This window comes from Phascolarctos cinereus, unplaced genomic scaffold, assembly GCF_003287225.1.
Source record: "Phascolarctos cinereus isolate Bilbo 61053 unplaced genomic scaffold, phaCin_HiC Scaffold_3;HRSCAF=262, whole genome shotgun sequence".
Taxonomy (NCBI): domain Eukaryota; kingdom Metazoa; phylum Chordata; class Mammalia; order Diprotodontia; family Phascolarctidae; genus Phascolarctos; species Phascolarctos cinereus.
Window position 1 is genome coordinate 82,811,469 of NW_027555736.1, and position 14,269 is coordinate 82,825,737.

A 14,269-nucleotide genomic window follows, 5' to 3' on the forward strand; every position below is an offset into this window, starting at 1 on the left:
GCTCCTAATAAGTGTCTCACAGAATGCAGAGACTATAGCAGTTTCTGTAGCAAAGGTCAATATGCAGCTTCGGGCCCAAAGGTCTTGGACTGACAGCCAAAAATTTCTGGTTGAAGCAAGTAATTATTTACTGCCCTGTTACTGAAAAATAAAAACAGCTTGTTGTTAAAAAAAAAAAAAAGAAGAGAAAAAGGAAGTAATGATCCTTTCTGAAGAGTGAAATTTCTTTTTGGGAGGGGGCAGGGGAAGGTAGCATAGGTGATGTACCTGCACTAAGCAGTGTGTTTCCCTGGGTAAATTACTTAATCTTATTTAGATTCAGTTTCCTCATCTGCAATATGGGCATAATAATAGGTGGGCCTTACCCTGCAGTGTAGTTGTGAGGATCAAATGAAGTAAGATATGTAAAGAGCTTTGCAAACATTAAAAAGCAGTGTATAAACGCTAGCTATTAACATATATGGGGTAGCTAGGTGGAGGAGTGGATAGGGTGCCAGGCCTGGAGTCAGGAAGACGAGTCTTCCTGAGTTCAGATTTGGCCTCAGATATTTGCTAGCTTTGTGACTCTGGCAAGTAGCTTAACCCTGTTTGCCTCAATTTTCTCATCTGTAAAATGAGCTGGAGAAGGAAATGGCAAACTATTTCAATATCTTTGCCAAGAAGATCCTAAATGGAGTCATAAAGGGTAAGACATGAGTGAAACAACTGAACAACAACAAATTACTTATGTATGTAGGTATATATATATATATATATATACACACACACACACATACACATGTGTATATACACACACACACACACGTACACACATACATACACATATATATATAGAGTGAATGAACAAGGTTTGGCTTCCTTGCTATGCCAGGAAATCTGCATTCCATGAGGGCAGAGAGGAAAGATTTCTTATGTTTTCCTAGATTTTTGCTTCACTCTGGATCCCAGGTAGACCTGCTTCCCCCATGGATGCTTCTCTGCATGGCCACCAGCTTATGCACTTTAAGACATTGTTGTGAACGGGGATGACAATAATAGCTGACGATCAGAGAATCCCTTTTGGCTAGGCCCGGGTTCAGAATACACTTTGGATAATAGTGTATTCTAAACCATGGCTCCAAGCCTGACTAATGCATCTTTATGTCAGACCATGCCAGGTGATACATGAACTCAGTGCAAAAGGCATTTAATGAACCAGAACAGCAAAGTAAACAAGAACGAACTGAATCTACCTGCATTCTAGCTGAGTAAATTCTCTGTACCCATCTCAAATAGCTACCTCTTCCTAAGCCTCAAGGCAAGCTGTAACTAAACACTCTGGTTAATGCATCTGAGTCTGTTTCTTCAACACTGTGGGAGAGGGAGTGTGGCTTTCTCATTCTTAGCACCCCATTGAAGATTATGATCTGAAGTTTTCCAGCTTAATCCCTTGACTGAACTTTGGTGTAGCAGCTAGAAAACAGTGTTGACTTCTCTTGGTGGCAGAGGAAGACAGCTATCATCAGAATCTGGAAGAGGTATTAATGTTTCAGGACTCCATAACCGTGCCTTATCACATGTTTCTGGTCATCTGGTCATCTCTCCCACAGATGTTGCTTTTTAGTTTTTTGAGCCTTTTTTAAAAACCTTTCATATTCAAGTGTCTCTTGATCCAGAGTATATGCAATATATAACATACATGCAATATGTACTATATATTCATGTTGTATAGCTATATACAATATATATGCAAGGTACAATATATATGCAATATGCAACATGGTATTGCAACACGGCCTGACACACAGCCTATTAAGAAGTGCAGTCCAGAGGATTTTCCCCAACGAATGATGATATTTTGGTCACCTGCATTGTGAGAAACTGAATCTGTCCATGGATACATTCTCTATGTATTTATATGGTGCTGTAAGGCAGTGCTGTCAAACCCAGACAGAAACAGAGGCCACTAACCCAATATATAAAAATTCCCCACGAGTGCATATTGAATTAGCTTTATAATATAATGTTATCTATACTTTACTGTATTTTTATTTATTTTGCTAAAAATTACCCAATTACATTTCAATCTGGTTCCTAGACAGTCAGGAGTGTTGTGGGCTGACACCTCTACCCTAAGGTTTGTGAAATGTTTTATATGTCTTATCTTGTTTGAGCCTTACAACAACTCCAAGAATTAGGTATTATAGGGATTATTATCCTCATTTGAAAAATGAGGGGGCCAAAGTTCACAGATGTTAAATGACTTGCTCATGGTTACGAAGCTAATAGGTATCAGAGGTAAGATTTGAACCTAGATCTTCCTAATTCCAAATTCAGCATTCTTTCTTTTTTATTTTTAAATAGTATTTTATTTTTTTTCAACTATATATAAAGACATTTTAAACATTAATTCTACATAAGATTTTGAGTTCCAAATTTTTCTCTCTTCCTCCTCCCTAAGATGGTAAGAAATTTGATATAGGTTATATATGTGCAATCATGTAAAACGTATTTCCACATTACTCATGTTGTGAAAGAAGAAACAGAACAAAAGAGGAAAAGGCTATGAAAAAAATAAAGAAAGTGAAAACAGTATGCTTTGATCTGTATTCACATTCCATCAGTTCTTTCTCTGGATGTGGATAACATTTTCCATCATGAGTCTTTTGGAATTGTATTGGCCCATCGTATTGCTGAGAAGAGCTAAGTCTATCATAGTTGATTATTGCACAATGTTGCTGTTATTGTGTACAATATTCTCCTGGTTCTCACTTCACTCAGCATCAGTTCATGTAAGTCTTTCAGGTTTTTCTGAAATCTGCCTGCTCATCGTTTCTTATAGCATGATAGTATTCCATTACATTCATATACCACAACTTGTTCAGTCATTTCCTAATTAATGGGCATCCCTCAGTTTCTAATTCTTTGCCACCACAAAAAGAGTTCAGCATTCTTTCTGCTGCACCACACTGTCACAGTTCCTGAATAAGGTTCCCTTCTGACTACTTCAAGATTGCTCGCTAATGTGCATGATTTCCCTAAACCATGCTGTTAAATGAGGTTGCAACCCTGGAATTACACTTCCTTTGTTTAAGGGTTTGGGGAATAATTCTTTCTCCCTGGTCTATACTCACAAAGGGCTTATCTTAATTCACCTTCTGGTTTGTATATTAAAGAACTGAGCTTTTAAGTAGTTGCTGGCATCATTGCCTAGGCTTTCTGTGGATATTCATGAATACCTGTTGATTAATAGGCTGTGCTATTTTAAAAGAAAGTTGGTTGTCATGTATAAATGTTAGTTGCTGGGTTTTAATGTTTTTTTTTTTTTTGCCTTCCACGCGTTAAAAGAATAGGAATTCCAGATAAAGTGACTTTCACTTTTTCCTCTCACTGCCCTGGCAGTGTATGAATTGAGATTGCCCAGTATATTTAACTGGCTTGGGGAAAATATGACTTTTGGTATCTGTTGCTAAGAACCCTTTTCTAGGGATAGCAAGTGGGGGCCAAGTGCTGCTAGATCTGACCTCCAGCTTTAATCACCATTTATTTCTTCAATGCTTGCGTGGTTGTGGGGAAATATTGAGCAGCACAATCTACAGGTCCAGACTAACAGATACTCGTGAACACCTCTACACCTCCAAATGATAAAGAGATTCATGACAAAGCATTGAGGGTTCTCAGCTGCATTACACCTCCCAGGCCAAACCTGTCTCATCCTCACCCTTATTCTCACTTTTTCAGCCCTGAGTAAATACAGAGCTGTCAGGTCCAAGATGAACCAACTGAAGAATGATCATCATCTGGCTTCTTAACTCACTGTGAGTGTCAGTATGACCAGCTACCTTTTGAGTCAGCTATTCCCTGGCTATTTTGGGTGGGCATCCCAGGAACACCCAAGCCACTGCTCCTGTTCCCAAAGACACTAATCTTAATTCAAATGCCCCCTTTAGCAAACATGAATGGATGAATCTATACTATATTTTATCTATTAATCCAATTAACTATCAAACACTGTATCGGCTCCAATCAACGAATTGCTAGCTTATGGGATCCAGTAGATTTCAGGCTGGTGCTTTCATGCACGGAAACCTCCCAGGGATGGATGCCTTAGTTTAGCCTCTTGGCCTTAGTTAGTGGGTCCATTCTGTGACTTCCTCCTGCATTCCTCCTAATTCTCATCCTATAGCTCATTCTCTTGGGGCCAAGCTCTCCCTGCCATCCAAGGCAACAATGTAATAATTTGATAAATCCATTCTATTAATGTACTAATGGGAGAAGTCTCTAAGTGTACCTCATGACCTTCCCTACAGATCGTAGGCTATCCATGTCCATTCTAACATATGCTTTCCTTAGTCTAGAAACAATATTTAGGCTATTATGTTGTACTGTATCAACTCAAATAATTAAATTAAATGATCAAAATACATGTACTAGCACAGTGGCAGCTAGTTTAAAATTTCCTTAGCATCAAGTGACTATACAGACTAATTCAATGTATCACAAGATTCTGGCAGCTATTATTTGTTGATTCCTAAATATTCTCCTTTCTTCTTTATGGAGTTGAATGACTGATTCACAGTTGTTCTCTCTACTCCAACATTTGCCCTCAGGGTAGGGAACTTCCACATTCATATTGATGGCCCTTCCAACATGTTAACTTCCCAGTTCCTCTCTCTCTCTCTCTCTCTCTCTCTCTCTCTCTCTCTCTCTCTCTCTCTCTCTTCCATTCATTCATTCATTCATTCATTTCTGAAATGAGGAGTGACTTTCAGAGTGATGTTTGAGGAAAACATCAAAAGTACAAACTTTTAATTTTGCTCTATTCCACCCAATAGACGTGAGACTGTTATACTCATCTGTCATACTCATCCTACATATTCAATTTGTTTCCAAGTCGATATTTACAACAGTTATCTACTCCCTTAGCCACTGCCATGAATCACCTTACATCTGAACTACTGTGGTAGCCTCTTGGGTGGTGTCCCTGACTCAGGTCTCTTCCCATTCCAATCCATCTTCCACTCAGCTTCCAAAGTGATTTTCCTAAAGCATAGGTCTGACTATGTCACCTTCAACTCAGTAAATGCCAATGCCTCTCTATTACCTCCAGGATAAAACAAAACAAAACAAAACAAAATCCCATTTGGCTTTTCAAGCCTTTTGCAACGTTGCCACTTTCTACCTCTGAAGTTGTTTTACACTTGACTTCCCCTCCATGTACTATGATCCAGTGATCCTGGCCTTCTTTTTGTTCCTCACTCAAACATGACACTCTACCTTCCAGTTTTGTTCCTTTTTATTAGCTGTTTTTCATGCCTGGAATCTCCTCCCTCCCCATCCCCATTCCTTGCCTTACCTAGATTCCTTCAAGACAGCTCATATCTCACCTCCTTCAAGAGATCTTTTCTTGCTCCCCCTTCCACCACCCAACTTACTCATTGTTGGTAACTTCTTTCTGAGATTACCTCTCATTTGCACTGTCTATATGTTATGCATACATAGTTATCGGCATATTGTTTCCCCCATTAGAATGTGAGCTCCTAAAGGTCAGGAATGAGGTTTATAGAGCTTAGCACAGTGCCTGGCAAATGGTAAGTACTTACTAAACACTTGACTGATTGACTGAATGTGTAAACATATATATTTCCCATGAATATTTCCTCTATAGAGCAGACTTGATGGATTATGAGGTCCTTTCCAATTCTAAACTTCTGTGATTTTGTAATGAGTAATACAAAGGAATCACTTATCTGTTGTAGCCCACATTCTGGATTTAATTTCCTAGACCAAAATTCTTCCTTAAGGTTCTGGGGTACCACTGAAGGATCAAGGAAATCTTTTTCTAGTGCTATTGGCTGGAGCTCCATTCTTGTGTATTTTCCCCAATATTATATGATGAGTCAATTTAGTCAGCCAGACTTAAGTATCTTTCAGAGCATAGTATTTACTGCAAAGATATAGTAAGAAGAGATATTATGCAGCATATCCGGCCCCCAACGTTTGGGACACACTCTCTCATATTATGTTGGCCCCTTGGGAGAGTAGACTCAAACTTAAAGCACTTTCGGCATGGCATTTGCCCCACCAGATTCACTTCCAAATTTGGCATAGCTCATGGATAAATCTCTATAGCTCTCTCTTGGCTACCTTTGACCCATGCTGGATCAGTCCAGTCACTCAGTCATCTGGCTTCTGGCAAATCTCAGCCTGGGCTTCAGTTCTTGGACTTCTGGAGCCTAATGCTCTGATATTTTGAAGTTTACAAGTTTGTAGATATAGATCCAATACACATTCATCCTAAAATCAGAAACAACAGGCAACAGAGACAAATACCACATTAGGGCCACGCATGTGTGGGTCATATGGTTGAGGTATTGATGAAGTGACCAAAGGCTTACAGCAGTCCTCGCCCCCTCACTTGAACGCAGCCAGCAGGAAGAAAAGGCTTCCCTTTGCAACGTCTTTCCATTGTACTCCTGTTCTGGCTCAGAAGCGTGTTGTCAGGTGTCTCTTTATCATGTGACAATTACAGAATGTGTGTGAATGCTCCAATCAGAGAATGAGGTCCTTCCACTGTACATCATCATGCCTTTCTAGTAGGCCCCCTAGTCTCTTCCACATGGACTTGCAATAGGCAGGGCATGATTCACAGACTCTGGGACTAGACTTCTATTGGCCAGGCCCTTGATCCGCTGACAAGTAGGGTACCTTGGTTATAGCTGTAAGCGCAGTAGAGCAACTTAACCAAGACTCTTCCAAAATATTTTAACTCATATCACATTGGTTTGCTTATTTGTCTGTTTTGCAAAAAAAAAGACAAGTTATTCATAAAGGAAAGGCAACTACTTCAATATATTTAGGTAACTAAATTAGCATTAGTTCACCCCAATCTCTCTTCCCATAAAGACATAAATCCATGAAATATGGCCTTCTAAAATGATATGATCTGTTTGGATGAGCAGAACTACACTCTTGTGTATGATATACACAACACACACACACACACACACACACACACACACACACACTTTGTGTTTCTGTTCTATTTTTCTAGTTGCATATTTAGGCTCCTAAATTCTTACAGCTGATTTAGAAACTTTATCCTGACTATGTCTTTATTTAAAAGGATAGCGGGAAACAGTTCTAAACCCTAGAAGGTTCCTAACCGAGAGTGTTGCCCCACCTCTACCAGAGGCTACATAAGTTTAAACTCATCCAAATCCACTTAATCTCCTTGGGCCTTCATTTCTTATTTATTTCATAGGGTCATTGAGAGGATCAGATGTGATTAGAATTGTGAAAGTGTTTTCCAGACTTCACAAAGGCAAGGCCTTCTTAATAATGGTGCTATTTCTGGTAATAACAAAAACAGCACCTGGCACATTTTGACTTTGTATCTCCACCACCTAGCATAGTGTCTGGCACACTGCAGGGGCTTACTTAATACTTGTTGGATTGAATTGTATTTCTTAAGTGAATGTATTCTCAACCTCTGGAAACCTTTGAAAGGAAGGCTTCCTTCAAAAATCTGCTCTCTGACCCAAAGGAGAAGTGAGGGTCTGACCCTTTAACCACAGTAACTATGATTGTGATTGTTGCTTGCATCTTTTATTTGTTTTGGGATTTGCAAAATTGTGTTCTTTGCTTTAGAGAACCTCACATGATATTTCTTTTCTAAATATTAGCTTATGAAACATGGGAGTTCCACACTAAACTAAAACAAAAGACAGGAAATCATCGGATCAGAGCAGAGGATAAATAAAGAATAACAATATTTGATTCCTTCTGGCGAAAAGAAAATGTTTTCATTTGGGCAGGGGTTTATCATCTACATAGTGATCCACATTATATGATTACACATATTCCAACTGGTCAGATTTAATTTGTTATGATTAATTAGTCCTGAGAAAATGTCCAGGATTTTTCTTACTTACATTTATTTGCCTATAAACAGTAGTCCTAAATATATATAACTGCATGTCATATTTAATGTGGGTTTGCTTTTTATCCAGTTATTCCTATCCATTGCATGAGAGCATTTTGGGTTATGAGCTAGAAAATTTAGCTTATTTTTCTTTCTGTTCTATCACCTGATATAATATATAGGCAAAAAACAGTGTGGAAAATTGGATAGAGCATTCACCTTGGAGTCTGCAATCCCTAGGCTTAAGTCCTGCCTCTCAACAGTTACTGGCTATGTGACCACGGGTCATAGCTTCATCTCTTTATGCTCCAAGGCAGCTCTCTAAAATCGTAAGGTATTGAAAGGGTGTCAATTTTACCTACAGACCAATTTTGCTACATGATGAGAATCTCTTACAGCAATGATACCTCAAATCTTGACAGATTTTACCTCTTTCCAGGCAAAGCTTGTTTTACACAATGAAAAGTTTCCAAAAATTTGGGTCAAAACTTTTATCTATCTATCTATCTATCTATCTATCTATCTATCTATCTATCTATCTACTTATCTATCTATCTATCTATTTATCTATCTATTTATGATTTTTAGGCAATCGGGGTTAAGTGACTTGCCCAGGGTCACACAGCTAGTAAGTGTTAAGTGTTTGGTCTGAGGCCGGATTTGAACTCAGGTCCTCCTGACTTCAGGGCTGGTGCTCTATCCATTGCCCCACCTAGCTGCCCCATGATCAATACTTCAAAAATATATAATCTATGGCTTTCTTGAGATGTACTTCATCATGTAATTTTGATGGGATTAACTGGTCGCTTTGGGTTTTTTTTAAAAGTTTACCTTTAGATCAAGCAATGGTTTGACTAGATTATTTTCCTCCTTCCTTTTGAAGGAATTGAAAACAAAAATGAACAATCAATCCATCAATCAATAAATCAATATTTATTAAGCATCTACTATGTGCCAAGCACTGAGCTAAACTCTGGGGATACAAAAAGAGGCAAAAGACCATCCCTACGCTTGAGGAGCTTGTCATCTGATGGGTATGTTGTGCATCTAGAGACAGGCTAAACTGTCTCTCCTTTACCTTCATGGAACAAGAAAAGATGTCGAATCAGGGTGAAGACTAACTTTATAGTCCTGGTTCTTAAGCCGGGATCTGTGAACCTGTGTTTTAAAAAAATTGGTAACTGTATTTCAATATAATTGGTTTCCTTTGTAATCCTCTGCATTTTATCATATGCATTTAAAAACATCTTTCTGAGAAACAGACCATAGTTTTTACTAAACTACTAAAGGGGTCCATGACATAAAAAAAGCTGTAACCTCTGTCCCAAAGCCCATTGATATAGAACTCTCTTCTTATTGGTCAAGATAAATGGCTTACCTTGCATCAAGGGTGGGACAGAGATGGTGAGAGCAGGAGACCTCCAGCCTTCTTTAGTCCTCCTGGGGACTCTTCAAGCTTCAAGTCTCTTCAGGAACTTCTGGCTTCCAGTTTGGAGAGGGAAAATGGAAGAGGCCAATCCCACTTCAGGTTGCTGAAGGAAAAGACTCTGGGAAGACATCGGAGGAACTGGCATTGTCCCTCATGTCCCTATCCCCAGCTTGCTATTTTTGGAGACTGTGGGAAATTTTCCCTTTAATAAGATGGAGGACTCTCTCTTGGTCGAACTGAGCTATCTTGCTCCCAATGGGAGAGCTCCTTCACTCTGTATTATCTGGTATACATTCTCTTATGTATACCTTTTGCGCTTTCTGTTTTGCTATGATTTGGATAGATAGGTTTCTTTTCTATTTGCTATATGTTTCATTATCAGTGTTGAATTAGTATTAGATGAGAAAGGGGTCAAGCCTTGGATATAGAGGTTGAGGTTCTACTTTCCCCTCAAAATGAAAAAATAATCACAAGTTAACTTGAACCTTATAATGTATTAAAATATTAAGGGAGATCAGATTAAAATATTTAAGGAAGCAGACTGATATAATTCTAATCTTGTATGCCCTCTCTCTGAGGAGAGCAGAGTGACCTCTGGCACCAATCTGCTGCTTCCCTTACTGTAAGGACTTAAGGTTTCCTTTGGAGAAGGGTGGGTAGTGTAGAGATTTCTATTCTGTCTCCCAATGACAGCCTTCTCTATACTTGGGGTCTTTCTCTAAAATGTTAAGAACCCCTGCTCCACAGTAAGGCTCTAGGGTAGTGGAGTTTGTCCTTGGAGGCAAGAAGATGTGGGTTGGAGTCTTGCCTCTCACAATTGCTGGCTGTGACCATGGGCAAGTCACTTAACTTCTCAGTGCACTAAACAATCTTTTATGATTCAGATTTAACCTTAAGATACAGATTTAAATCTTTTAAGATTTAAGATTAGTGGGGTTTCTCACAAGTATAAAATTTCAGGTTTTGATCACACTGCTCTCCCCCCACATCTCAACAACATAAACAAACAAAAAAACCCAAAACAACAACAAAAAACCTGACTCATAGTCACTTCAGGCATTTTATTGTTATTTCATCATGACTGGAAATGACTTACTGACAGCCCATCAGCGTGCTTTCATCTAGAAATCTCCCCTTAAGATGACAGAAATAAGTGCTTTGCAACAAAACTAGAAATTGAGTTGTGTGAGAAATGATTCTTTTGGACCCCCACTTTATTCCTATCTGTATTAATCAGTTTGATTTGATTCCACAGAACTAGTGATTATAAGTTTTGTATATTAAACCCCAGAGCAGTGAACTGTAAATTGTAAGTTCACTAGCTTACTCATGGGAAGCTAACTAGAGGCCCTCCACCCCTGTTTTTCCTTTATTATAGTGACCACGCCCAGCTTGGCAGAGGTGACTGATGACATGGAAAATCCTCCAACTTATTTTCATATCTCCAGACTACTCTCTAGTGTCCAACATGAACAGTTGACCATCTTATGACCACTTGGTCAGTGGAGATGCCCCATGCTTAGCCCAGCCTGACCCCCCCACCCCCAGCTGATATACCAGTTTTTGGCTGATACATTATTTTTGGCCCTTGAAGCAAGGTCCATCAACCAATGGGATTCTGTATTTTGTGTAGCCTCTCTAGAGTGTTCAGTTATCAAACTTGGTATGAGACCTTATAAAAATAAGGCCTTGGAAGAAGGGGGCATCCCAGAAGATGAGATAGATCTGAGGCTCACTTCATTAGAGGGGACCACGGACCTTTTAATGAAATGCCATTGGCTCAGAGCTATGCCTCAGGCTTTTTTTTTGTTTGTTTTTTTACTGTAGGTTGGACAGTTTTAAACTCCACAAAATCCAGGACAAAAATCCTCTTGCTTTGCAATCACCATCCACACCCATGAGCATTGATTGGTGGTCTGCTACAAGCTTGATTTTCCATTGTGCCTGGCCTTTCAACATGGAAGTCTTCCTCACCTGGAAGATGGGGCTTCAGGCACCTAGTTAGAAAAGAGACAAGTTGACTAAGTAGTTGGTTGGTTGTTGAGAATGTTGGAGTGGTGCCTGTCCTCTTTCTTCGAAGGTGAAAGTAAAGGTTTTTTATAGCACTTGCCAGGTTTTGTCAGCATGATTAGTGTCTATATTTGCAATGCCAGAAAATTCTGCTATCCATTGCACTCAAGGTTTCTTGTGTGTGTGTGTGTGTGTGTGATGAGTTATATGTGTTACAGTTATTGGCTTAAGATTTCTATTTTGTTTTATTAAGTTCTATTTGTCTTAAATTAGCCAGGATGTTTCTTGTCATATGGTCGAAATTGGCTAAATAATACAAAGGGGCTTTTAAAAATATATCTTTTTTCAATTACATGTAAAAAAAATTTAACATTAATTCAAAAAATTGAGGTCCAAGTTCTCTTCTACCACTACCCTCTCACTGAGAAGGCAAACACTTTTATATAGGTTGTACACGTACAGTCATGCAAAACATATTTCTCCATTAGTCATGTTGTGAAAGAAAACACAGACCAACTCCCCCCCCAATAAAGAAAGTAAAAAAAAGTATACTTCAATCTGTATTCAGACTCTTATCAGTTCTTTGTCTAGAGATGGATAGTATTTTTCATCATGAATCCCTTGCAACGTCTTACATCATTGTATTGCTGATAATAGCTAAGTCATTCACAGTTGATCATTATACAATATTGCTGTTTCTATATGCAATGTTCTCTTGGTTCTGTTCACTTCATTTTCTATCAGTTCATGTAAGTCTTTCCAGGTTTTTTGAAAGCATCCTGCTCATCATTTCTTATAGCGAAATGATATTTCATCACAATCATGTACCACAGTTTGTTCAGCTATTCCTCAACTGATAGGCATCCTCTCACTTTTCAATTTTTTGCCACCACAAAAGGAGTTCTTTAAATATTTTTGAACACATATGTCCTTTTCTCTTTTTAAAAAAATCTCTTTGGGATACAGGCTTAGTAGTGCTATTGCTGGGTCAAACGGTATGCACAATTTTATAACATTTTAGGCATAGTTCCAAAATGGTCTCCAGAATGGTTGGATTGATTCACATTTCCACCATCAGTGCATTAGTATCCCATTTTTCCCACATCTCCTCCAAAATTCATCATTTCCTTTTTCTGTCATATTAGCCAATTTGACAGGTGTGAGGTAATACATTAGTTTTAATGTGCATTTCTCTAATCAATAGTGATTTAGAACACTTTTTCACAGGCCTATAGATAGCTTTGATTTCTTCATCTGAATTTCTTTGACCATTTGTCAGTACAATGACTTGTATTCTTATAAATTTGACTCAGTTCTCTAAATATTTGAGAAGTGAGGTCTTTATCAGAGAAACTTGCTACAAAACTTTCCCCCAATTTTGGGCTTTCCTTCTAATTTTGGCTGCATTGGTTTTGTTTGTGCAGAAACCTCTTAATATTTTGTAATTAAAAATTATCCATTTCACATCCTGTAATACCATCTATTTCATGAATTTTTCTATTATCCATAGGTCTGACACGTAAACTACTCCATGTTCCCTGAATTTGCTCATGGTATTGCCCTTTATGTCTAAAATATATCCATGTTGATTTTATCTTGGCATATAATGTGAGATGTTGGTCTGTACTTAATTTCTGACAAACTGCTTTTCAATTTTCCTGTCCCAACAACATGAATCTTTGGATTTATCAAACACTGATTGCTATGGTCATTTACTATGGCATATTGTATACCTAATCTATTCCACTGATCTACCACTCTATGTCTTAGCTGGTATTAGATTATTTTGATAATTACAGCTTTGTAATACAGTTTGAGATCTGGTACAGTTAAGCCACTTTCCTTTACATCTTTTCATTAATTCCCTTGATATTCTGTCTTGACCTTTTGTTATCTGGATGAATTCTGTTATTATTTTTTCTAGCTCTATAAAATATTTTTTTTGGTAATTTGATTGGTATAACAATAAACTAATTTAGGTAGAATTGTCATTTTTATTATATTGGTTCAGCCTACCCATGAGCAATTAATATTAATGCAAAGGCTTTTTTTAAAGCCATAGTAATTATCAACAAACACAAATAACAAAATAAAAACATAAAATAGGGAGTAAAACTTCACATAAGCTTTTAGCATTGAACATGATATAGTAAAATGACTTAATAAACTAGCCAAGAAAAAGATGTTTTGTTTTGTGTCCTTTTCCAAATCCATTTGAAGTTCTACCACTTTTGCATAGTTTGAACTTAACTTGGTAATAGATACACATGGACTATTGGTTTTATTTTGAGAGTGAGGTAAAGGGATGTTGGGGTTTATCCCTGTAATTTTATTGGTGTAGGGAATTCTTCAATACAGAAATTCTCACCACTGGCACAGATGATCAGATCATCTGTAAGTGTCTGTAATGACTAAGAGGCTAAAGAGATTTAGCCAAAAGCATGCAGCTAGTATGTGTAGGAGGCCTTCCTGACTCTTAAAGGCCAACCCATTAATGATGGTACCATGCTATTTCTCCAGATTCATACATTTGCAAAAAGGGCATAAGTAATAATCTTGCATGAATTAGTTCCTTGGGCTTGATTTAAAAGAGGGGTGTGTGTGTGTAGTATATGTGTGGGTTGGGGATATGCTCTGGCTTATTTCCAGAGTGAGGCATACTATATTTTCCCCTCAGGCTTCTATGATACCTTGAGAGGTTTGGGGTATCTCTTCTTTTACTGACATTCGTTCAAGCCCCCCCCCAAATGTGTTCCTTTCATTGTTAGGGGCTTGTAACTAATATACTTAATATTAATTAGTGTTTACAAAAGGATATTTACTTCGAAGATAAAGCAAGAATAAATGTACATATAATCCCCTTTTCTCCCCTCCCCCCACCTTAGGTCAGTTCCTGCATAGTACTGGTTCCACCAAATTCACGTCTA

At 38.1% G+C, this 14,269-nt stretch overlaps 1 protein-coding gene across 3 annotated transcripts in view; it reads left to right on the top strand.

The window, feature by feature from the left end:
* SLC16A12 (solute carrier family 16 member 12) overlaps positions 1–14,269 on the top strand; it is a 98,839-nt gene that overhangs the window by 54,304 nt on the left and 30,266 nt on the right. The window contains exon 2 of one of the 3 annotated variants that reach the window (XM_020964162.2): positions 3,721–3,797. The exons of the other annotated variants lie outside the window; for them this stretch is intronic. The gene's annotated coding sequence lies outside the window, so the exon portion shown is untranslated. The remainder of the gene's footprint in view (positions 1–3,720; positions 3,798–14,269) is intronic. 3 annotated transcript variants of the gene reach the window in all.